We start from the raw sequence: 27246 nt of genomic DNA on the forward strand, positions 1-27246 counted from the left end.
AAGCGTGAAAAGATCCCTTTAATTTATATTGAAATATATGTTTAATGAGTTTTTTACACATTTTATATAAATTAATAAATATTTGACAAAATCAGCAACAACCACTAAAAAGCATTTTGCTTGAGTTAAAAGTATTAGTGATTTAGTATTGGTACGCTCCACACACCTAGTATTTGAACATTTCACAAAGGTCAAACCATGGGAGGCAACTAGTACAGACCCAAATCAATATTTGCAGTGGCTTCACAACCTTCACATTGTTGTACATGTGTGTGTTGAATTAGCATTCAAACATAAAACCCTGGTATTAAGTTAGTTTGGTAGTATTAAGTTAGTTTGAACAGGAACAAAAAGTTTTCTATATGTAGACATCGGTGACGGTATTAAAAGCACACGCTCTTTAACAGATGATTCCATGACATCCGCGCATTCTGATTAGGAGCTACTCTGGTTGCAACAGAGCTCACACTGTTTCTGGTCTCTAGGCGGACACAGTAGCTCTTGACCAGAATGTGCGGGTGTCTTCGAATCATCACCCATTTTCGCATGACGCTGCTCGCTATAGCGTCGAGTTTCACTTGTGTAATCATGTATTTAGCAGTTGTTCTGGCAAGTTAAGTGGTAAATGAACTTGCAACTACACATAGTAAATGAAGTGTTAATGTATTAAAATTTATCATTTAAACCTTTGCATAACCTTACATAGAGGGCGCAGCAAGAAGTGTAAGATGAGCCGGTGACTCACGAACTTGTGCTCGAGGAGCTTCCGCGTGCAGTCAAGGTGGAACGGATGTCCGCACTGCAACACGTTGGAATATTGAAGACGGAAGAATATATAAAGTCGTGTACTGGTAAATACAACGTAGGATAGAAGAGGGTCGGTAACTAAGCACACACAATTTTCCTATTGCATTCAACGCAAATATGAGTTTCGTGTTTGATTACGAAGTTACTGCTGTCATATGCAATAATCAAAATATGTGTACATTGTTTGAGAAGAAGACAGATTGACAATTATCACATTTTTACCAGTAAAAATGAATTGAATATGTTTATATTGTACTAGACAAAAACAAATAGAATATTTGTACAGGGAACTTGACGAATTCGCATTCATTAGCTGTTGAAGGCAATAACAAGTTGAACACCGTTGGGACAGAAAGACAAAAGTAAACATAACAGACCTACCGACAAGATTTAATCAAAACATATCCGCAATTAGAGAAACAGTGTTTATAGACAAGTACAATAATGAAGAATAGCGTCATTGAAATTAACATTTACTTCCATTTTTTTTTATGAAATATAAACTGAAGATTAAATATCATAATTTTAAATGGTTAAAGTATATGCATCTTTCAACTAACGCCTACTCAACTTTTTCTAAAAGGATTTCGCTTAATGTTCAAAATGCTGAAACACTTATATAAGTAGGATTTGTAAAGAAGAGTGGAACAAGTAGGGTCTGTTACAGTGTTGTCAAAAGAGGAATGTGACAATTCTGGCATTTTGAAGTGATGCAGTCAAAACGCACAAGGACACTTACTAACTTCTTATTTCAGAAACAGCTTTTTTAACTTACAATCTCTACATATCGACTTTTCTGCACACATTTACTTAGAGTCATTCATATGAAAAAGTTTTATTCGTGGAAAATCAACATTTCAGAAATTATGCATTCGGTGGTGATAAACCTGTCTGACTTAAAAAAAAAAGACGTAAACCTGGACGACGTCTATAGCGCAGAGGGCATCCGAATAACAGATGGCGCAGGTGTCGGGCCCATTACTAAGGGCAGACCCATACGTTCTCAGCAGGTTTGATTCCACGAGGCTCATACTGTTTTCTCTGAAAATTTACATGGGCTATGCTCTGTGAAAATGGGGTTTAATGCATGTGCGTAAAGTGTCGTCACAGAGTAGCCTGTGCAGTACGCAGTAGTAAAGGACAACAATTTCCACCAAAACTGGATTTTTGCTAATCAGAAAATATCAAAAAGCGAAAAGCGTCGTCCCTGATTAGCTTTTGCGGACTGCATATGCGTATCTGGAACGACACTTTCGGCACGTGCATGAAACCCTCATTTCACAGAGCACGGTTCAAATGAATATTCAAGCCATGAACTTTTCTTTCAAATGCAATCATAAATGTTCGCGTTATATATCATTTCATGGTGGTGTTCCGACTATGCTCACTGCTTAACGAATAGAAGTGTTATATGCCAATTGAGAGAGCTAGCACTGATCTTGTTATTGACGTTGTACAATGTTATGTTTTTGAAAACCAGTCGAGTTAATTAATTAATACCATTTCGATGAGGTCAAAGCGCCGGGGATCTAAACTTTATTGTCTTTAAAGGTAAGTAAATGTTTATTACAAGTACACGTATTTGTATTTTTCCTATCGGTATTCTCAATTAACATTATATTCAACTCACCTTCCTATCCAGTTAGTTGAATCAAAGTAAGTTTTCGTTTATATTTAGCATTCGTTCCAATGTGGTTTTCTTTGATTTGTTTAGCATTGTTGTTTGCGATGTTCATTTGTTCATGTACGACGGCTGATTATTTGATGGACGGTAGAGCATTAATGAGCCTACCGGTATTTTTTATAAAATAATAAAGTTTAGTTTATCTTTCAAGTTCAACAAAATATTATTACACAAAAATAGAACAAGACCAGAGGACCGTAATACATGGTGTGGTGGGATCCCAGAAAAAGTTTCATTTTAGAAAATGCGCTACCATTGGATATTGGCGGTGATTTCCGACTTAATCTTTAAAGCAACAGCTTCACAGTTTATGACTTTAATCAGTACCCGGTATTTTATAAAATCACATTTTCACTGTGGACAGTATATTTGTTCTGCAATAATAGTAATAATCTGACGGATGTATATTGTATGTACATATGTTGTTTATTTCCCCTAAAGACAATGACTTGTATGAGTAGCGTCATGCGAAAATGGGACTTATACCAAAACTAGCACATGAACAGACTGTGCGGATGGACAGACTAGCATTTTACACATTATAGCCAGATAAATGCCAAACTCAATACCTGATGGGCCTATTATTTATTTGATGAACAGAAAAGATAACAACTTATAAAAAATTGAAATAGTAAACATATTCCTTTTTTATAACATTAATTTAACTTTTATCGACCGTGTTGTTCTTCTTAACTCAAACCCCCCTTTTATAAGACTCAGATAAATACTCAGTTTAAGAACGGGTATTTGGCTTTTGTGATCCCTGTTAAGAAAAAAATAATCTTGTATACTTTTTGTTATGACAGCCGTTTGGCGTTAATTTGATATGACAACAGTTGATGTATAAACGACGATGAGCTTTACATGCTTAAGTCAACATAGACTATTTTGTTCTGTTCTGTTATGATATTTTCATTCGTTTATCTCTTCAATGTAATGGAAAATGTTGCCAGTCTATACGATTCGATTGAAATACGCGGCAATATAAATAATTAATGCGCCAAGTGCGAATAAAACATGGGAGATAATTATACGGGTATTTAACATATGGCAAAACTGGGGTACCGGCAAAACTGCTTTGGAAGTTTATATGTGTCAGCAAAATATTTTCATGTATTGGGGCAGATTTCTTCCATATCGGTATGCCGTGTTTCACAATTGTCGTATAGATCGCCCTTTATCTCGTTCTGGCGGATATATTGAGTCACGTTCTGAGAATACTGCGCTTAATGCATGTGCGTAAAGTGTAATCCCAGATTAGCCTGTGCAGTCCGCACAGGCTAATCAGGGACGACACTTTCCGCATAAACTTAATTTTCGGTAAGGAGGGATTTCCTTTAAACTAAAAATACCATAAACGCGGAAAGTTAATGTTGTATTAGCGCCTCTTTTTTATCGTTATTGCGAGTTAATTCGCCGTTATTGCGAGTTGGCGTGGTAGGGACCTTCTTCAATCAGGCCATCACATCAGAACGATGTGGAAGAAATGAAACACAATAGATGTAGCTTTAGTAGACCTAGGGCTCAATATACAGTGGGGATCAGATTAATTTCTCGTGGAAGGGAGTTATTTAGCCGTTTAAACGAGAAAGTATGTCCCTGGAACGATTAAGTCACTAGTGGGAACGAGTTAGTAGGTCGAGGGAACCAGTTATTTAGTCATGGGAACGATTAAGTAAGTCGAGTGAGTAGGTAGTGAGAACGATTTAGTTAGTCGTGGTAACAACATATGTTACTCTTGGCATCAAATTAGTAACTCGTGGAAATGACAACACGCTCACTCGTGAGAACAACTAACTCGTGGGAGGAACGAGATAACTAGGTCGTGGTTCCGACATTATCAAGCAAAACATCTTGTTTACTGCTTGCTTCGAAATCGCTGATGCAGAGGAGGGCAATGGTGGTAAGGATAAGTTCGGACGATACAAATAGGGCAGATAAGCGCTTTAAATGCATTTAAACCGTTTGTATTATGAATGGTCGACAAGGTCATTACCACAAGTTGGTGTAATTGTTTAAAATAGTTACTAAGTCGTGATAACTAAAAAGAACACGCACAATTTTGACATCTTTGTCATATCATTTTTAAAGATATTATAGAGAAAAAACTTTCATATTAGTTTCCATTATTGAATCATCGTTTAAACGGGTATGAACTCGTAATTCTGTGAAAACATATTTAATGATGTAGTATTGTATGGGTTTCATGAGTTGTATCGATCAAGTACTATTCTACCAGATGTGAAGCCTTCATAACTATAGCATTAGGAATACTGTAGACTAATAAAAAAGACTTATTAGGAATAATGGCATCCCAAGAATATTATCATAGGATAACTTATGTTTACCATCCGATATAGGGCTTTCGGACTCGAGACTTTCACGTGGAGCATTCTGACCATTTGTTAATTCAACGATAAGATAAGGGTTTACTCGAGACTTTCACGTGGAGCATTCTGACCATTTGTTAATTCAACGATAAGATAAGGGTTTACCATAAGATTATTGAACTTTAATTGATTAATTAAACTCCATACACAGGTTTAGTGTGTAAACGTATCAAATTGATAAAAACATCCACAATAGGCATCTATTTAAATGGGTCGTGCTCTGTGAAAAGGGGTTTAATGCATGTGCACAGGCTAATCTGGGACGACAATTCTTTACGTCTTTTTACTATTTTCCGCCTACAGAAAGTCTCTTCATAGCAGTAAAACAGTTTAGGCGGAAAGTGTCGTTCCGTATTAGCCTGTGCAAACTGCGCTTATCTTGGACGACACTCTACGCACATGCATTAAACTCCCTTTTTACAGAGCGCGGCTCAAATGTTCACATATATTACTAGAGTAAATACTTCACACACAGACATCGCTATGTCAGATCAGCAGAACGAGAAATATATACGGTTCGGCATACGCGAATAAACATATACAATTATTCGTGATAAAAGCATATAGAATTGATTTAAACACGTCTAACATTTATGTATTTAAATAATGCATCCGGAACAGAAAGTCACATAGATCAGACAGGCTTTACCAACAACCTATACCTTCTGTTTCAACCGTTAACATACCTTTAAGACATACGTAGGGCATTTAAGAAAGAATAAACTTAAGTTATAAATTGCGATCTTTTATGTCAAGTATCAGATATTCTATCAGTCTGTGTGACCGCCATTTTGTATGCCATGCCCAATAGTTTAAATCAAAAGTTTGAGGTGTGACAGAGATGCTTTAATGTCGAATACCAATGCTGACCAGTTAAAATGAACAATAACTTAAGCGTGCTATACTATTGTACACACTTTGTTTCAGCGTTTATCAAACTGGTCGTTTTTATTGGTTAAACGTAGGTCAAAGTCACTGTGACCTCTAATATAAAACTTTAACATAGGCTCTAAAATCAAAGTGCTCCACCTACAACTTTGAAATTTCATATGAAGATGCACCTTGATGAGTTCTACACGCCACACCCATTTTTGGGTCACTAGGTCAAAGTCACTGTGACCTCTAATATAAAACTTTAACATAGGCTCTAAAATCAAAGTGCTTCCACCTACAACTTTGAAACATCATATGTAGATGCACCTTGATGAGTTCTACACGCCACACCCATTTTTGGGTCACTAGGTCAAAGGTCAAGGTCACTGTGACCTCTACTATACAACTTTAACATTGGCACTAAAATCAAAGTGCTTCCACCTACAACTTTGAAACTTCATATGTAGATGCATGTTGATTTGTTCTACACTCCACACCCATTTTGGGGTCACTAGGTCAAGGTCATTGTGACCTCTAAAAAAAAAAATCTGACAAGCACCTGTAGCCGAGCATGGCAGCCGTTATGCGGTGCTCTTGTTGTCAACTCGTACCTCATTCAAACTATTCAACTTGTTTCATTTGTCTTATTTTGTCACAATTGTCAAATTCTTGAAAGACATCAACCACAAGTGTCAATTTTCATCAACACTTTCGCTGCTTATACATATCTGCAGCAGACAACTTGCGTGAGCAATGCTTAGATAATTTAAGTGGAAACATCAAGAGGAAAATAAAAATTGTCTCTATGAGTTTGACTTATAAGCTTACCATCCTACACCTATTTCTGTATATCGGGTATGGGTTTCGTTCGGGTAGGTACAAGTTGACTAAAAAACAGGTACGAGTTGACCACAATGGGTAGGTGTTTACCACGGAACAATTTGACCAGCATGCAGAACAAGATTATTGATTATTATATTTAACTGTCACACAAATCTGAAAGATAACACAATGTATTACAAACACAATGACTGTCAAGACATTCTAAACTCTTACAGTTAACATATAACAGGTGTACACATCTGATATACTGACCAAATTAAATAACTCAAGATTCACACCAGATACGACACAGTTTCAAAACTCAACATTTTGTCTGCATGGCACGCCAATTTAGTCCAAAAAATTTGATTTAACCAGTGAATTCTGAGCTATATTTCTTAAAGCAGAATGCACATTATGTCTAAAAAGTGTTTTTCGGCTAATTTCTGTTATGAACTATCTTCACACAAAGCATCTGGTAAACCTTAAGATATCAATAGCAGAATGCAAATAATGAGTATAATGTTCTGTATTGTAGAAGAAATACATGTAGTAAAATAATATGATAGTATGAAACATGGTGTTTGTATTTTATAGCTGTAGCACTGTTCCCAACTTGAACATCATCTTCTGTGTACATACCTGAGGCAGAGCCAGCTTGCCCATCTGACATCTGCTGTTGACAACCGAGTCAGAGCCAGCTTGCACGTCATCTGTTGTGGACATCGGTGTTAGAGCCAGCTTGCACGTCCTCTATTGTGGACATCGATGTTAGTGCTAGCTTGCACGTCATCTGTTGTGAACATCCGTGTAAGAGCCAGCTTGCACGTCATCTCTTTTTGACATCAGTATTAGAGCCAGCTTGTACATCCTCTGTTGTGGACATCCGTGTAAGTGCTAGCTTGCACGTAATCTGTTGTGGACATCTGTGTTAGAGCCAGCTTGCACGTCATATGTTTAGGACATCAGTCAGAGATAGCTTGCATGTTATTTACTTGTGGACATTAGTCAGAGCCAGCAAGGACATTCTCTGTTGTGGATATCTGTCTTAGAGCTTGCACGTCATCGGTTGTTCACATCCTTTTAATAACCAGCTTGCACATCAACTGATGTGGAAATCTGAGTCAGAGCCAGCTTGCACATCATCCGTTGTGGACATCTCTTTATGATTCTACTCTTTGCTTAGATTGACACTGTGACTTTAGTGTAATACGTTACAACCTTAAGCTATTCCTATTGTTGAATAAAAATATTGTGTCATTAAAATATATTTTGTTGGATAATTTGTATGTTGAGTTGTATTGTTTGGTCATTGCAAAGTATCAAGTTATTTTAAGACAAGAAAAAGCTCATCTTTCATCATGTATTTATATTAAAATTCTTGAATGTTAGTGAAGGTACAGTTCATATAATTAAAAGCAATTGTAATATGATTGCTTGTGTTTTATTGCACAGTGAATACCATCTTGTCTTTATGCTGACATATAGAACGGAGAAATAGTAAACTGTCGTTTTTATATGCAATGGGAGTGTATATCAAGACTTGTGTGTTCAGATGAAAAAATTGCCATAATTTTTCTCTTTATATTTTATTCCTGCTAAATGGTTGATGCAATAAAGTTAAGTCTTTAATGACTTGTGTTTCTTGTAATATTATTTGTAAGCAAATTTGACTGTAGTATTAGATGCATGCTGTACAAGATACTGTAGATCAACAATATATTCTTTGAGTATGAATAGATAATTCAAGGTGCACAGCCATTAATTTTGCCCTCCACCATCTCCGACTTTGGTTAGACAGTTGCAAGTTACTTGCATTAGTATGAAGTCTTAAAAATTAGTATAATTGCTGTTGTGTTATTATTAACCTTTTCCTGCTTTGAGGAAATTTTAAAATTTCTACATGCAAACATCATAAAACCAGAACAGCCTGCAAGTAACTCACAATCTGTTCAGGTCTTATGCTGTTTGCTGCTCATTAGTATCCATGGGTTGGAAACAAAGCCTTTAAAACTTTAATATAGTAAGAAAGGTGTTAAATTAAATTTACTCTCTAATGTGTCTTAGTGCGTTTTTGAGTGGTACAGGGTTAAATGTCTCATTTTGTTTTTGATTATCTTTGGTTTATTGAACATATTTGAGCCTTGCTCTGTGAAAAAGGGGTTTAATGCATGTGCGTTAAGTATCGTCCCTGATTAGCCTGTGCGGTCTGCCCAGGCTAATCTGGAGTGCTCATGCATTAAACCACTTTTTCACAGAGCGAGGCTCATATGTATTAGACAGCGCATTAAAATAATACCATTTAAATCTGAATCTTTTATTTAGTTGCAATACCTTAAAGCTTACTATGTTTGAAGTTTTAGTGAAAACACAAACTTTTAATCAAAGAAGCATATAATGTGTATTACTCATTAAATCAACTTCCACTTTATTCCATACACGTGTTCAACTCTGTGATATTATGTTCTGTCAAAGCTTTTTATTGCAAATTCATTAAACATAAATTGGTAACCTTGGGTATCCAAAAGGAATCCAAATTTTACTAGCCATAGACTTTCCAAAATGCAATTGTTTCTGAGAAGTATTTTTCTCTAGAAGGTGGCAAAACTCCTAAGCAATTCCTTTTTGGGCTAATGGTAGGGCTAATGCGTGTAACACCCATTGACAAATTATTAAATATACATTGAAAGGTCATTGTTCACAAAACGGATCATGATATAACATGATGCAGCATTTTGTACTATATCAAATTAAATGTTGCTGAAAACAGTAGAATATTCAAATTATGGACATTTTATTCTGTTTATAATGCTATCTTTCTAACATTACAAATCAATAAAGCATGCTTAACAATAGCAGAACTCTTTTGACTTTTAATTATCTTTTCCAGTCTTTAAATCTTTACAAAATTCATTGTCCCACTAACACCATCCTATAAAACAGGTTATGGCTTCCAATTGTTCATCAACTATAAAGCATGAACAAAGGCACAAATATCGCAGTATCTTTTGCAAATGATACAAATGTCCATGGCCTCGATACGGAACAAAGCAAGATTTCTTGTCAGGCGGTAAGCTGAATCCACGAGAACATTCGAAAAATTGTCCATTTAATGCGCCACCGGGCCGTTCCTATTTAAATGGGCATCATGCATAGAACTTGGCCATCCAGGGCATATGTCCAAACATTTCAAGTTACTGTCACAGACTGCTTGAAGAACTAAACTGCTGATAAACAAGGACCTATGCTCAGATGTTGAAGCAGGACATGCACTGTGGGTTCCATCAACAGTCAAATCATTTTACATCATTCATGAAATCCATAGGCAATGATCTTCAGCTCATGACGAGATTCTGGAAATCTGATGTACTGCTCCATCTTTGCTGACAAGACTCTACATGTTGAAATGACTGTGTAATGTTGAGTCCCTGAAATACAAAAGTAAAATTCATGCTAGAGTTTAGCCATATTAATTATGCTTGATTGCATTGAAAGCTTTAGGCTTATTAAGACATTCTAGAGTCCGTTTTCTGGGAATAATCAGTACTTTGTATATATGAAGATAAAGAGACCGCTAATAAACAGGGTTGAACCCGTGACCTTGACCTTTGACCTAGTGACCTGAAAATCAATAGGGGTCATCTGCCAGCCCTTATCAATCTACCTACAAAGTTTCATGATCCTAGGCCTAAGCGTTCTTGAGTAATCATCCGGAAACAATTTTACTATTTCGGGTCACCTTGACCTTTGACCTAGTGACCTCAAAATCAATAGGGGTCATCTGCGAGTCATGATCAATGTACCTATGAAGTTTCATGATCCTAGCCCCAAGCGTTCTTGAGTTATCATCCGGAAACCACCTGGTGGACGGACCGACCGACAGACAGACCGACATGTGCAAAGCAATTTACCCCCTCTTCTTCGAAGGGGGGCATAATAAATGAAGTATACATTTACAATTCAAATTTCTTTTAAAAGAATGTGTAGGTAACTCAATTCCCTATATATTACTTTATTGTTATAAAATAAATTTCTTAATATTTAAACAGACATTTAACAAAAATTAACTTGATTCATCAAATTAATCATAATCGAATAATAGACCAGTTTCACAATATGAACACCGATTATATAGGCGATACTATTTTAAGATATCAATCATATCACCTGACGCGTCGAATTGCAGAACAAGGCTGAACGTGTAACTGCATTTTCTTTTGCTATGCAAATTGCGTTGAATATCAAGATTTTAATGCGAACTGACACTGGTTACAATTAAGTCAAACATATGCATACAGACAACCATCACATGTCATGCTGTGTTAAGTCAATAAATTAATAAGTAATTCTTATATAAAAATTATAATACCTAAATAATAATTCAAGGACATAATAGTTAATACTATTAGTGTATATTAATAAATTATATTTAATCTTTATAAATAACAAGAGATGTGTTCGTCAGAAACACAAAGCCCCCTACTGCGCAGCTTAAAAAAAATTATTATTATTTTTGACCTTTGACCTTGAAGGATGACCTTGACCTTGAACTTCCACCACTCAAAATGTGCAGCTTCATGAGATACACATGCATGCCAAATATCAAGTTGCTATCTTCAATATTGCAAAAGTAATGGTCAACGTTAAAGTTTTTTTTTCGGTCGGACAGACTGACATACTGACTGACAGTTCAACCGCTATATGCCACCCTACCGGGGGCATAAAAATACGAGTTACCCATAAGCATCAGAGTAAATGAGGTCTGAAGACTAAACATCGATTATTGCACAAATCGAACTCATAAATTAGCAGTATACAATACAAAGTATTACAAGACTACAATTCTCAAAGGTATGGATGTATTAGTGTGTGAACTATTTCATGAATCATTGAACATGTAAGAGTTGAATCAAGCATAAGACAAAGTCCTATAAAATAGAAGAAAATGACACTAATGTTTAGCATTAAATTTTTGAAATATTTAAAATATATAGGTATAAAGCACTTTATAATTATGATAAAACTGGCTAATATCTATACAGTATTTAGTTTCTCACAATCTGTTTGGACAGATGACTTTCAATGTTGACAATATCTTTTATGTTCAATAAAAGCAACAATTGAGAGTTTGGCGTTAAATTATTCCAAGAAACAGCTACGCAATGCTACAACCACGAGAAGGCATGGTCACATGGAGGTGTCATTAATTGTGTCAAATGACCAGATATCTGCAACCTATGGTTTATGACATCACGTTGTTATTTAGTAATTGTCTGCACAGTATCTGATCATAACGAGGTTATGGGTTTGTGCTGAATACAGGGGTATTTAAACGCAAGATCTATCAATAAACAAAATAATTGATCGATCGCCCAAATAATGCGCAAACAAAGAGTGTCGGATAATCCAATAAGTTTTAGACTGTCAATGTACACAGACTAAGAATTGAAAGCCATACTTGGAGTGTCAGAATTTGTGCAAAAAAAATGAATACAAACAAGTACTTTAATCAAGAAAATGTATTTCATATATTGGCACTTAAAATGGAAAGTATATATTAAGTAATTAACGGCTGATTCTGACAAAGTCAACTTGTGTTGGCAATATCATTAAATCGCTAAATGATCAAAAGCAGAGTAATATTGCGACGCACTATTAGAAATCTCTACACATTAAGCCTCATTCTCGAATTCTGCAAATCATTTGACTACACGCTATTGGCTTATTGTGAAAAGGGTCTATTCACTTATAAATATTTTAAAGAAGTAGATTTTCCATCACTACAGCGGCTGCATCATTTTAAAGGAAGTTTGGGAGTAAAATAGATCTACTCCAAGATTTTGTCACAAAAAACTTCAAACATACAACACTTTCAAGTGGAGAATTAGCCGCATTTAGTGGATGATTTAGAAACATGATTAATTTAAATTACATGTAATAGCTATTGAAAAGTTAAGTTATCCAGTTGTTCTTGCTGCAATGTGGATAAGAATAATGCAAACCAATAGCTGACAAACCTGATATCAGTGATATGTTGACCTTTGAAGTTGAAATTGAGACCTGAAATCTGTCTGTATAGAGAGGCACAATTTGTTTGGCATATCTTCAACCATTACTGGCAACACACACCTACAAAATTTATATATGAATTATATAAAAACATAAATTTATTAATAATTTTATTCATTTATTTATGACGAAATGTTTTAATCTAGGTCAGCTATAACGAAACTAAAAACGGATTAAAAACAATACCAAATTTTAATTAATAGGTTGAAAACAAAAATAAATTTATTAATATATTGACGTTCAACTGAACGAACACAAGACACAAGTACATTACATTACAATAAGTTATTAATTTTTTGCTTTTCTGTTTAGAAACTGGAACAGACGACAATAAATTGCGCAACAAAAACTTGTTTCAGACGTAAAAATAATGGAAACAGTAATCACAAAACATTGAAAACACATGTTTTGAAAAAAATAATTTAAAATGCTTTAATATGTATTCATATAATATAGATGTACATATTCATGATTTGTATGTATTTTTTTTATAAAAACGATATTAAATAATATTTTTTATAACATGATGACTGACTGGCATATGTTACATGTAATTAGATAAATTCTAAATACACTTATATTTGGGAGGCACGTTTGTGAAATCGCCGAGAATCTGTTGATCTACATAAATGAAGATCTAAAAAGTCATATTTGGTTTCTAACCCATACAAAGAAATATTAACTAGCATATACAAATGCATAAATATAATACATAATTATACTAGCACAATAGTAAAAAAAAAATTGTGTTCTGTGGGGATGGCCAGTCTGTGTTCTTTGGGTGTTGTCAGTCTGTGTTATGTGCGTGTTGTCAGTCTGTGTTCTGTGGGTGTTGTCAGTCTGTGTTCTGTGGGTGTTTCCAGTCTGTGTTCTGTGGGTGTTGTCAGTCTGTGTTTTATGGGGGTTGCCAGTCTGTGTTTTGTGGGTGTTGTCAGTCTGTATTCTGTGGGGATTGCAAGTCTTTGTTCTGTGGGTGTTGTCAGTCTGTGTAATGTTGGTGTTGCCAGTATGTGTTCTGTGGGTGTTGTCAGTCTTTATTCTGTGGGGATTGCCAGTCTGTGTTCTATGGTGGTGTGTCAGTTTGTGTTGTGTGGGTGTTGTCAGTCTGTGTAATGTGGGTGTTGTCAGTCTGTGTTATGTGGGTGTTGTCAGTCAGTGTTCTGTGCGGGTTGCCAGTCTGTGATATGTGGGGGTCGCCAGTCTGTGTTATGTGGAGGTTGCAAGTTTGTGTTCTGTGAGTGTTGCCAGTATGTATTATGTGGGGGTTGCCAGTCTGTGTTCTGTGGGGGCTTCCCGTCTGTGTTATGTGGGGTTTCCAGTATGTGTTATGTGGGGTTTGCCAGTCTTTGTTCTGTGGGGGTTGTCAGTCAGTGTTTTGTGATTGTTGTCAGTCTGTGTTCTGTGGGAGATGCCAGTCTGTCTTTGTGGGTGTTGTCAGTCTGTGTTCTGTGGGTGTTGCCAGTCTGTGTTCTGTGGGTGTTGCCAGTCTGTGTTCTGTGGGAGTTGTCAGTCTGTGTTATGTGGGGTTTGCCAGTTTGTGTTCTGTGGTGGTTGCCAGTTTGTGTTATGTGGGTGTTGTCAGTTTGTGTTCTGTGGGGGTAGTCAGTTTGTGTTCTGTGGGTGTTACCAGTCTGTGTTCAGTGGGGAATGCCAGTCTGTGTTCTGTGGTGTTTGCCAGTCTGCTTTCTGTGGGGGTCTGTGAGGGTTGCCAGTCTGTGTTCTGTGGGGTGGCTAGTCTGTGTTCTGTGGTGGTTGCCAGTTTGTGTTATGTGGGTGTTGCCAGTCTGTGTTCTTTGGTGGTTGCCAGTCTGTGTTCTGTGGTGGTTGCCAGTCTGTTGTTTTCTGTGGGTGTTGTCATTCTGTGTTATGTGGTGGTTGCCAGTCTGTGTTCTGTGAAGGTTGCCAGTCTGTTTTCTGTGGGTGTTGCCAGTTTGTGTTCTGAGGTGGTTGCCAGTCTGTTTCTGTGGGGGTTTCCAGTCTGTTTTCTGTAGGGGTTTCCAGTTTGTTTTCTGTGGGGGTCTGTGAGGGTTGCCAGTCTGTGTTCTGTGGGGGTTGCCAGTTTGTGTTCTGTTGGTGTTGCCAGTCTGTGTTCAGTGGGGAATGCCAGTCTGTGTTCTGTGAGGGTTGCCAGTCTGTTTTCTGTGGGTGTCGCCAGTCTGTGTTTCGTGGTGGTTGCCAGTCTGTGTTCTGTGGGGATTGTCAGTCTGTGTTCTGTGGGTGTTGCCAGTCTGTTTTCTGAGGTGGTTGCCAGTCTGTGTTCTGTGGTGGTTGCCAGTCTGTGTTCTGTGGTGGTTGCCAGTCTGTTTTCTGTGGGTGTTGTCAGTCTGTAGTCTGAGGTGGTTGCCAGTCTGTGTTCTGTGGGGGTTGCCAGTCTTTATTCTGCGGGGGTTTCCAGTCTGTTTTCTGTGGGGGTCTGTGAGGATTGCCAGTCTGTGTTCTGTGTGGTTCTGTGAGGGTTGCCAGCCTGTGTTTTGTGGGAGTCTGTGAGGGTTACCAGTCTGTGTTTTGTAGGGTGGCTAGTCTGTGTTCTGTGGTGGTTGCCAGTCTGTGTTCTGTGGGGGTTGCCAGTTTGTGTTCTGTGGGGGTTGCCAGTTTGTGTTCTGTGGGGGTTGCCAGTTTGTGGTCTGTGGGGGTTGCCAGTCTGTGTTCTGTTCGGGTTGCCAGTACGTGTTCTGTGGGGATTGCCAGTCTGTGTTCTGTGGGTTTTGTCAGTCTGTGTTATGTGGGCGGTTGTCAGTCTGTGCTATGTGGGGTTTGTCAGTTTGTGTTCTGTTGGACTTTCCAAGGTACCGTGTTGTATTTTTTCATAGTGTTCCAATGACATTGCAAACTAGAAACCTTAGATTTTAGCAAACACGCCAAAACAATCAGCTTGAACAAAGATGTTTGGGGTGTAATTACGCTACTATAGTATACAATAATATATGATTGCATTCGTGGAGACTACACTATGTTTCTCGTATTGACTATAATGCATTGAGCATACATGGCACTTTTTGAATGATAATTTCGCCAATATTTGATCAGACCCACGTAATGCGTTGACTCCAAAAAAATCTACATATAATCAAAATTGTTTTTTTGTTGTTTAACGGTTATGATAATAATATCTTTTGCAATTATCTTCTTATAACGTTTTATAATTATTGTTTGAGCTAAATACTTTATACTCAATTCGTTACAATATATACTTTTACTTAATGTTCGCGAACTAACTCAAATATAACCCACTCCTCATGCAGTAAATTTTTCTGCTTTTGAGAATAACAGCTTAAATAATGTTTAAATCATTTTTTAAAGAGCGTATACCGCATTATATTTTTTTCTCATTCGTTTGACATATATTGTTTAAAAAAAACACGTTTCTAATAATTCGCCAATGTTTATTTTATCCTTCTTTGAGGACTGCTTTTCAAATAATTTTTTGATCCGTAACAAACATGCACAATCGCTTTCAAAGAATGCAATATAACTATTAATAAAGGTAATATTTCACGTGACTCACAGGTGTTTGAAGAAAGTAATAAAATTTGCTAATATATAGGCGAACATCACACACAGTACATTATACGAGTCACTTCGCCGACGCTCGACTGTCAAAGCCGACGACGTGCAATTCATTACATGAGAATGGATGACGACTGATTTTCTAATTAGATTTGCCTAATGTATACGATTGTCAATTTATCTCATGTACGCATTCTTACACTGAATAGTTTAGCGATGAAGCATGCTCAAATAATTTAGATTTACTGAACTCAAGGGAGTTTGAAAAAATACGTATTTCGTTGAGCGCATATTTTATTTTAATATTTTTGCAACACACGTTTGACATGTTAGCTCCTTTATGTGTCAAATGGTTGCCATAATACTACAAACAATAAAAATCAAATGTTTTGAAAATGCACTCTCCATTATTCTTTTACATAAATTTAATATATATGATTTTGTTTAAATCTTTTACTTGAATGTGGCGATTTAAGAAGTGTGATCAGAAACAAAAAAAATAGCGAAATACTACCCGGTATTCACATTTTTGTAAAATAAGCCGTTATAATATTTGAATTGCTAAATTCTCAAATATTTGGGATGACGTATATACAACTGTTTTAAATATTAAACACAAGAGAAGTTATAAATCCAAATAATAATAACTCGATTACATTTATAAACGTAGCCCGTGTCCATATTTGTTTAAAATATTTGCAAATGTTAATTCTGATTAAAAAAACAACAACTTTGATTTATAAAGAGAAGTTTTGAATCTAAATTATGTAGCTGCATTTTTCATTTGCAGTTTTTTAATTAAGAAAATAAAGAACAGCATAGATTTATTTTTTCAAGATTGTACTGTTGCATGTTTCTTTTGTGATATAAATACTACATGTTTATGGTGAACATACTTTAAGACGGGCATATAAAGCTATGGTTATAATTAATTATCTACTTAAAATATTATTTTTTGGTATTGTTTTTCTTAAATAGTCATTGAACTAAATTTAAAATTAAATTAAATTAAACAGATTGAAAAACACAACAGCACATCAAACAAACCATATATCAGGTAAATTGCATTATTTTTTTTAACAATTTTAATAATTATAATAATAATATGTGTTTCATTTGAAAGTATATAATATTAAGAGGCTTGTCACCTTTTTCGTTCAGGTGTAATATATTTTTGTTTCATATTACATGACCAAATACAAAAAATGTCCTACTCACTTTATTTAGATTTTTCTGTATTTTTTTTTCTTTATTTATAATGCTTGCCCAACATCCACTTAAAAATAAAATTCTACTAATTTTAACAATTATATTCTAATATATTCTAACATTGCCTAATTATTTTGACCATGCAACATGAACATCTATTTATAAACAGAGACGTACAATTTTCGTATTGCTTTATATCAACCAAATATAAATTCATAAAAACGAACCAAATACTTAGTATAGGTAACCATTTTATCAGAGAGAAGTACCAGATAACTTGTTCATCAACTAAGAAAATATATACACATGTGTCATACCTGATTGTAACTGACATCCGCGTATAGTTTTTGGTAAAACAAGAGGGGAGACAGAAGAGAAGCCGAATAATAAGGACCACAAAATTCAACGCTTCGACTAAATTCGAAAATCTGCGGTCCATGCGTCGTTATAATCATCGGTAGCCGCCCTTTCCTGTCCCCAGCATCCGGTCTGAGTAAATTCTTACTCTACTCTTAGTATCCGCTCAAGCTCTCACTAAAGCCCGTAAACGAAGACACAGCGGCGTCATTCGTCACATATTCCATTTGAACGTTAATTTTAACGTCACAAAAGTTTTCCAGTTTCGTGCGAAAAGAACCATTCGTTTTCTCGTATGAAAATTATATCCAACCAGCAATATTCGCCCCCGTTTTTCATGTATATACGCACAATAAACCATGACAGCGAGCAAAATATAGTATTGACAACGTCACTGGTCGGCCATCTTTGATCTTAATTATTCAAATGAGCGAATTTATCAGATCTTGGCTTCAACAGGGCAGTTCACGGCCCGCCGGTAATGCATGCTGTACCTTGTACGCGATGGTGATATTAATAACTGACATATTTGGTTTTCTAAAAAGCTTTTTTTCGTCGGGGTGGATGTTAGATTTATGTAACATGCTTCAATGGAGCGTACAGATTTTATTGAACGCGGCGAACAACTTTCTTTTTATTGCAGTATTTCACAAATACAAGATTGTCATAGGATCATTTTCAATACGTGGTTATTTACTTAATATTTATCGCATACATATTTGGGACACGCTTCATTCGAGGCAGACAAAAGCGTAATCCAACTTCATCGCTTAAAAACTGAAGTCAAATGCCATAAAATGTCATACAGGACGACGGAAAACCCTTGTCAATCAAAGTATGTTCATATTAAAAGCTTAAATAATCTTAAAAACGTCTACTGTCATGTATGTGCATGAAATATATCTGCTGAGTCATGAATTAGACATGAACTGCGTCACTGTGTCTTCTTGTATTACAGCATGAGACATACGAGACGCTTCATGCGAGAATGGGTCTTACGACATATTTGCCCAGCGTAGCTCAGGAATATCCCTGGCATCCGCGCAATCGGGTCAAGAGCTATCCTGCCCGCTAATGAGACCACGAACCCTTGCCTTTCTTTATGGCTGACATGGTAGATCCTAACCAGACTGAGCGATTGTCTAGACTGGTTTGGAGATACTCTTGCCGCATATGGTAGAAGGCCAATTTTGGCATGACGCGGCTAATTATCTCTCTCATTATAGAGATCAATTCTGAAACCTTATTGCACCATATTATTAATATAATGTTATAAGAATTTGCTTACTATACAAAACACTAATTTTTTTCTTCAAATTCTATTCGTTTGTTAATATCATCGGTTAACCTACTCACGTCTTTATTGGATAAGCTGGTTAAATTAATTGACAACTACCCTTCTTGAATCAGAGGAATTGCGTAAAACGGCCGTCGATACACTGTGCGTCCAATCCCTATACAATGTGACCGGACCTCGATAAGAACCGCACTCATCGGAGTCATAGTAGTCCAGAGCTCTTTCGCCAATATGGTATGATTTGTGTGTATATATTTACAACTGTAATTCGGAGAAAGGGCTGACTTTTTTCTAGGCACAGTATAAAAGCGGATCTAGCCATTAAATATCGTTTTGTTCGTTATTATTTGACACAATATGGATTGTCATGTTTACGGTTATTATTCTTTAGATAAGGCCACGACTTTTTTTTTTATTGGTTTACAAAAATTATTTTGAAAATGGTCCATCGGGCGGTCGAAAAAAAAAAAAAAAAAAAAACATCATTGGAAAAAAAAGTTAATACTAATAACATCAGAACAAAGACAACATATCTTTTATAACCTTAACACAGAGACAAAAAATCAAATTATGCAATAATACACATCTATATCTTCAAATGAAATGAGTCCTAAAAGCACCTTTTGTAACATCAGGCAATTTTAAACACTCCGTTACATGACATGCGTTCTTCTCCCATTAAAACGAAAAACTGCGCTTCATTTCCATAATTCGATGCGCACCATTACGCAATGCGATGCCCGTTGCATAAATCTTATATAAGATAAACTACTCATACACAAATTACCTGGTATGTGTTTGCTCTTACTCGACTTATGAGATCGTGCATGAAAAAAAATCGAGGTAGATCGATCCATGCGTCGTCGCGGTAATGTTTGTCAAAGTTGTTGTTGTCATGAAAACTCGTTGATTTACAAAGCAAAACGTCTTATTTGAACTGACGCGAATTAATTTAATCATATTTGTCAACTTCGCTTTTGCTTTATTTTGATAATTTAATCCAAAGTTTAATGTTAGCAAGTGTTTTTGTTTACTGGAATTGTAAACAAGGAGTCAGTTAAAGTCTTCCGAAAATGTGCAGCCTGTGTGAATTGACAGTTTGACGTCATCAAAGGAAAGCCGCTTTCTGTCGGAAGCAATAAAGCGACAAATTTCGCGCCGAAAAAATTGGCTTCCTTTGTCTAGCAATCAACATGCCGAACCAATCGTGTGTTTGTTTCTCAATTGCAATCCTCCAATTTAATAAAAGCACGTGCATAGCTCCGCCTTCGAATCTTTTGCAGAGAACGGAGGCGGAGTTTAACTGTTAATTGAGCAAGTGTTTTACGCAAGTTGAGTTCCGATTTGCCGAAATTACTCGGCCCTAAGCATTGAAACAAAATTCCTAAACACATATATCGTAAATAATGGCAGTGTTTTATTGGATTATTTATACTAATTATCAAATACTTTTTATCTACTATAATATCGGGTTTGTTTAATATAATTAACATGTTAAACAATATAGTTGCGTCACAGACTCGGAAATACATTTTGATGGGGTCGACATTTTACTGACGCTGATTTTCTTATTGTCTGTAATTTTTACCCGAAATAAATTTTGAGAAGTGCCCATAAAAGGACTGGTACATAATGTGTCACATTGAAAAATATCCCGATCTCTGCAATATATGTGAACCAATCGGTGATTGTACGTACTTGATTTTATTCGCAACCGTACTCAAACCAGATCGATTTTTTTTCTCGTTTCGCTCGTTTTGCAGTGCGGTCGGGAATAAAATATTAAAAAAAAAGACGATTTTCCGATTTTATTTTTTTTCCCATTTTCCAAAAATTAGGGTCGGCGGTTTTGTAAACCAAGAAATATAAAAGTCGTGGCCTAAAATAGTATCGCCTATATAATCGGTGTTCATATTGTGAAACTGGTCTATTATTCGATTATGATTAATTTGATGAATCAAGTTAATTTTTGTTAAATGTCTGTTTAAATATTAAGAAATTTATTTTATAACAATAAAGTAATATATAGGGAATTGAGTTACCTACACATTCTTTTAAAAGAAATTTGAATTGTAAATGTATACTTCATTTATTATGCCCCCCTTCGAAGAAGAGGGGGTAAATTGCTTTGCACATGTCGGTCTGTCTGTCGGTCGGTCCGTCCACCAGGTGGTTTCCGGATGATAACTCAAGAACGCTTGGGGCTAGGATCATGAAACTTCATAGGTACATTGATCATGACTCGCAGATGACCCCTATTGATTTTGAGGTCACTAGGTCAAAGGTCAAGGTGACCCGAAATAGTAAAATTGTTTCCGGATGATTACTCAAGAACGCTTAGGCCTAGGATCATGAAACTTTGTAGGTAGATTGATAAGGGCTGGCAGATGACCCCTATTGATTTTCAGGTCACTAGGTCAAAGGTCAAGGTCACGGGTTCAACCCTGTTTATTAGCGGTCTCTTTATCTTCATATATACAAAGTACTGATTATTCCCAGAAAACGGACTCTAGAATGTCTTAATAAGCCTAAAGCTTTCAATGCAATCAAGCATAATTAATATGGCTAAACTCTAGCATGAATTTTACTTTTGTATTTCAGGGACTCAACATTACACAGTCATTTCAACATGTAGAGTCTTGTCAGCAAAGATGGAGCAGTACATCAGATTTCCAGAATCTCGTCATGAGCTGAAGATCATTGCCTATGGATTTCATGAATGATGTAAAATGATTTGACTGTTGATGGAACCCACAGTGCATGTCCTGCTTCAACATCTGAGCATAGGTCCTTGTTTATCAGCAGTTTAGTTCTTCAAGCAGTCTGTGACAGTAACTTGAAATGTTTGGACATATGCCCTGGATGGCCAAGTTCTATGCATGATGCCCATTTAAATAGGAACGGCCCGGTGGCGCATTAAATGGACAATTTTTCGAATGTTCTCGTGGATTCAGCTTACCGCCCGACAAGAAATCTTGCTTTTTGTTCCGTATCGAGGCCATGGACATTTGTATCATTTGCAAAAGATACTGCGATATTTGTGCCTTTGTTCATGCTTTATAGTTGATGAACAATTGGAAGCCATAACCTGTTTTATAGGATGGTGTTAGTGGGACAATGAATTTTGTAAAGATTTAAAGACTGGAAAAGATAATTAAAAGTCAAAAGAGTTCTGCTATTGTTAAGCATGCTTTATTGATTTGTAATGTTAGAAAGATAGCATTATAAACAGAATAAAATGTCCATAATTTGAATATTCTACTGTTTTCAGCAACATTTAATTTGATATAGTACAAAATGCTGCATCATGTTATATCATGATCCGTTTTGTGAACAATGACCTTTCAATGTATATTTAATAATTTGTCAATGGGTGTTACACGCATTAGCCCTACCATTAGCCCAAAAAGGAATTGCTTAGGAGTTTTGCCACCTTCTAGAGAAAAATACTTCTCAGAAACAATTGCATTTTGGAAAGTCTATGGCTAGTAAAATTTGGATTCCTTTTGGATACCCAAGGTTACCAATTTATGTTTAATGAATTTGCAATAGAAAGCTTTGACAGAACATAATATCACAGAGTTGAACACGTGTATGGAATAAAGTGGAAGTTGATTTAATGAGTAATACACATTATATGCTTCTTTGATTAAAAGTTTGTGTTTTCACTAAAACTTCAAACATAGTAAGCTTTAAGGTATTGCAACTAAATAAAAGATTCAGATTTAAATGGTATTATTTTAATGCGCTGTCTAATACATATGAGCCTCGCTCTGTGAAAAAGTGGTTTAATGCATGAGCACTCCAGATTAGCCTGGGCAGACCGCACAGGCTAATCAGGGACGATACTTAACGCACATGCATTAAACCCCTTTTTCACAGAGCAAGGCTCATATATGTTCAATAAACCAAAGATAATCAAAAACAAAATGAGACATTTAACCCTGTACCACTCAAAAACGCACTAAGACACATTAGAGAGTAAATTTAATTTAACACCTTTCTTACTATATTAAAGTTTTAAAGGCTTTGTTTCCAACCCATGGATACTAATGAGCAGCAAACAGCATAAGACCTGAACAGATTGTGAGTTACTTGCAGGCTGTTCTGGTTTTATGATGTTTGCATGTAGAAATTTTAAAATTTCCTCAAAGCAGGAAAAGGTTAATAATAACACAACAGCAATTATACTAATTTTTAAGACTTCATACTAATGCAAGTAACTTGCAACTGTCTAACCAAAGTCGGAGATGGTGGAGGGCAAAATTAATGGCTGTGCACCTTGAATTATCTATTCATACTCAAAGAATATATTGTTGATCTACAGTATCTTGTACAGCATGCATCTAATACTACAGTCAAATTTGCTTACAAATAATATTACAAGAAACACAAGTCATTAAAGACTTAACTTTATTGCATCAACCATTTAGCAGGAATAAAATATAAAGAGAAAAATTATGGCAATTTTTTCATCTGAACACACAAGTCTTGATATACACTCCCATTGCATATAAAAACGACAGTTTACTATTTCTCCGTTCTATATGTCAGCATAAAGACAAGATGGCATTCACTGTGCAATAAAACACAAGCAATCATATTACAATTGCTTTTAATTATATGAACTGTACCTTCACTAACATTCAAGAATTTTAATATAAATACATGATGAAAGATGAGCTTTTTCTTGTCTTAAAATAACTTGATACTTTGCAATGACCAAACAATACAACTCAACATACAAATTATCCAACAAAATATATTTTAATGACACAATATTTTTATTCAACAATAGGAATAGCTTAAGGTTGTAACGTATTACACTAAAGTCACAGTGTCAATCTAAGCAAAGAGTAGAATCATAAAGAGATGTCCACAACCGATGATGTGCAAGCTGGCTCTGACTCAGATTTCCACATCAGTTGATGTGCAAGCTGGTTATTAAAAGGATGTGAACAACCGATGACGTGCAAGCTCTAAGACAGATATCCACAACAGAGAATGTCCTTGCTGGCTCTGACTAATGTCCACAAGTAAATAACATGCAAGCTATCTCTGACTGATGTCCTAAACATATGACGTGCAAGCTGGCTCTAACACAGATGTCCACAACAGATTACGTGCAAGCTAGCACTTACACGGATGTCCACAACAGAGGATGTACAAGCTGGCTCTAATACTGATGTCAAAAAGAGATGACGTGCAAGCTGGCTCTTACACGGATGTTCACAACAGATGACGTGCAAGCTAGCACTAACATCGATGTCCACAATAGAGGACGTGCAAGCTGGCTCTAACACCGATGTCCACAACAGATGACGTGCAAGCTGGCTCTGACTCGGTTGTCAACAGCAGATGTCAGATGGGCAAGCTGGCTCTGCCTCAGGTATGTACACAGAAGATGATGTTCAAGTTGGGAACAGTGCTACAGCTATAAAATACAAACACCATGTTTCATACTATCATATTATTTTACTACATGTATTTCTTCTACAATACAGAACATTATACTCATTATTTGCATTCTGCTATTGATATCTTAAGGTTTACCAGATGCTTTGTGTGAAGATAGTTCATAACAGAAATTAGCCGAAAAACACTTTTTAGACATAATGTGCATTCTGCTTTAAGAAATATAGCTCAGAATTCACTGGTTAAATCAAATTTTTTGGACTAAATTGGCGTGCCATGCAGACAAAATGTTGAGTTTTGAAACTGTGTCGTATCTGGTGTGAATCTTGAGTTATTTAATTTGGTCAGTATATCAGATGTGTACACCTGTTATATGTTAACTGTAAGAGTTTAGAATGTCTTGACAGTCATTGTGTTTGTAATACATTGTGTTATCTTTCAGATTTGTGTGACAGTTAAATATAATAATCAATAATCTTGTTCTGCATGCTGGTCAAATTGTTCCGTGGTAAACACCTACCCATTGTGGTCAACTCGTACCTGTTTTTTAGTCAACTTGTACCTACCCGAACGAAACCCATACCCGATATACAGAAATAGGTGTAGGATGGTAAGCTTATAAGTCAAACTCATAGAGACAATTTTTATTTTCCTCTTGATGTTTCCACTTAAATTATCTAAGCATTGCTCACGCAAGTTGTCTGCTGCAGATATGTATAAGCAGCGAAAGTGTTGATGAAAATTGACACTTGTGGTTGATGTCTTTCAAGAATTTGACAATTGTGACAAAATAAGACAAATGAAACAAGTTGAATAGTTTGAATGAGGTACGAGTTGACAACAAGAGCACCGCATAACGGCTGCCATGCTCGGCTACAGGTGCTTGTCAGATTTTTTTTTTAGAGGTCACAATGACCTTGACCTAGTGACCCCAAAATGGGTGTGGAGTGTAGAACAAATCAACATGCATCTACATATGAAGTTTCAAAGTTGTAGGTGGAAGCACTTTGATTTTAGTGCCAATGTTAAAGTTGTATAGTAGAGGTCACAGTGACCTTGACCTTTGACCTAGTGACCCAAAAATGGGTGTGGCGTGTAGAACTCATCAAGGTGCATCTACATATGATGTTTCAAAGTTGTAGGTGGAAGCACTTTGATTTTAGAGCCTATGTTAAAGTTTTATATTAGAGGTCACAGTGACTTTGACCTAGTGACCCAAAAATGGGTGTGGCGTGTAGAACTCATCAAGGTGCATCTTCATATGAAATTTCAAAGTTGTAGGTGGAGCACTTTGATTTTAGAGCCAATGCTAAGGTTTTAGCACGACGCCTACGGCGAACGACGAGCTGGCTATGACAATACCTCGGGTTTTCTCCGAAAACGCCGAGCTAAAAATGGGTACGAGTTGACCAAGGTGCGAGTTGCCTTTGGGATGAATTGCCTGTAAAGCCTTGTTCTTTTTCTTTATAATTGAAGATGTATACGGTGCTGGACTAGAGCATACGACTACCATTACAATAACTTGGCTCTCTACTAACTGAGCTTAAGGGAAGATGTTTCTTACACACAAACACTATATTTCATTATTTGACGACATATGATTATGACGTGTTTATGCGGGTGTTTATGATTTATCAGAGACGTTTGCATATAGACAAACCGTGAAAACAACACTCGATACTCTTGGGCTGTTTTTGCATTAAAATTCATAATACATGTATGTTAAATACTAACCTCATTGCTAATGTCATCAAAATTGATCACTCTTTCGCCCTTAAAAGGTTTTGTGTTAATGTGAAACAACCGTCATCATGATGACTGCATGAATGCTGGATAAGACGCGAGTTTTGATTGGTTCTTTCTAGGTGTCGGAACCAATCAAATTTTATCGCGTAACCACATAGCAACCCGAATTTCGTGCAGTAATTCAATGCTATTGAAAATCGCGCGGAGTAATGAATCTTCCGCGCGATTTTTCATTAGCAACCCGCAATTTACATAGCAACCCGAGATTTGTACAGTAATTCAACGCTTAATTTTCGCGGAAGATATTTGTGTTCCGCGCTTTGTGGATTAGGTCCGCGCGATTTTATACACTACTATTTGTACAGAGTAGATAATATTAAGGTTCCGCGCGATTATTTGAGCCTGCTTTCTCTACGGGGTTGAAAGATAATTGTTCCGACGGAAAATATATTAAAGTTCCGCGCTTTTTAGATTTCGATTTGTATGTAGTATTTTATGGCTATGCAGGCCTTGGTTTTTCGCGGAAAGTGAAAGTTCCGCGAAAAATGAAAATCCCGATATTTACTATATAAGTATATGTATTTTAGCGGGGGTCCCCTTTGGCTTTCCATAGTATTATACCGGAAAAAACAAACCAACTAATCTGCTGTTACAAATAAAGGTGACCCATTTATAAACCGTTTAAAATTGCACATCGTTTCAACCGTTATTCTTTAAATTAAACTATAATTTGTTGATTTAATCACCCGTAGCCAGGTAGGGGGGGGGGGGGAAAGGTATGTGCGTTGGGTGCGTTCGCACCCAATAGTTTTGACGAGCAAAAAAAATGTACTATACGTTGCAGCCAACTTTATTCGACGTAAAAACGGTTATTTCTCTTTTCCCCGGAATGCAGTGAGTCTTCGTATTTAAGCGTTATAATAATGTTGAATTCAATAGGCTACCGACAGGTCACCATAAAATTAATTTCTCGATGAAGTCATCATTTCCAAGATAGCTCCACCTACAGAACTTTCCACAATGATTTAATTATGTCAAACTTGACACTTAAAAATATGTCCTACTCTTAA

At 36.2% G+C, this 27246-nt stretch overlaps 2 long non-coding RNA genes across 3 annotated transcripts; one reads left to right on the top strand and one right to left on the bottom strand.

The window, feature by feature from the left end:
- The first annotated feature begins 2038 nt into the window (after positions 1–2038).
- Positions 2039–8208, top strand: LOC127877667 (uncharacterized). The gene is made up of 2 exons (XR_008048519.1): positions 2039–2358; positions 7174–8208. It is a non-coding gene; the product is annotated as an uncharacterized LOC127877667 (long non-coding RNA).
- Positions 8209–9353: 1145 nt separating this feature from the next.
- LOC127877665 (uncharacterized) lies at positions 9354–26791 on the bottom strand. 2 transcript variants are annotated; one of them, XR_008048517.1, is made up of 3 exons: positions 26742–26791; positions 12594–12705; positions 9354–10004 (listed from the first exon to the last, which is right to left on the bottom strand). It is a non-coding gene; the product is annotated as an uncharacterized LOC127877665 (long non-coding RNA). The 2 variants fall into 2 exon arrangements; XR_008048516.1 differs by lacking the exon at positions 26742–26791 and adding an exon at positions 17679–17768.
- Positions 26792–27246: the final 455 nt, after the last annotated feature.

Source organism: Dreissena polymorpha, chromosome 4 (assembly GCF_020536995.1).
Source record: "Dreissena polymorpha isolate Duluth1 chromosome 4, UMN_Dpol_1.0, whole genome shotgun sequence".
In the NCBI taxonomy this organism is placed as follows: Eukaryota; Metazoa; Mollusca; class Bivalvia; order Myida; family Dreissenidae; genus Dreissena; species Dreissena polymorpha.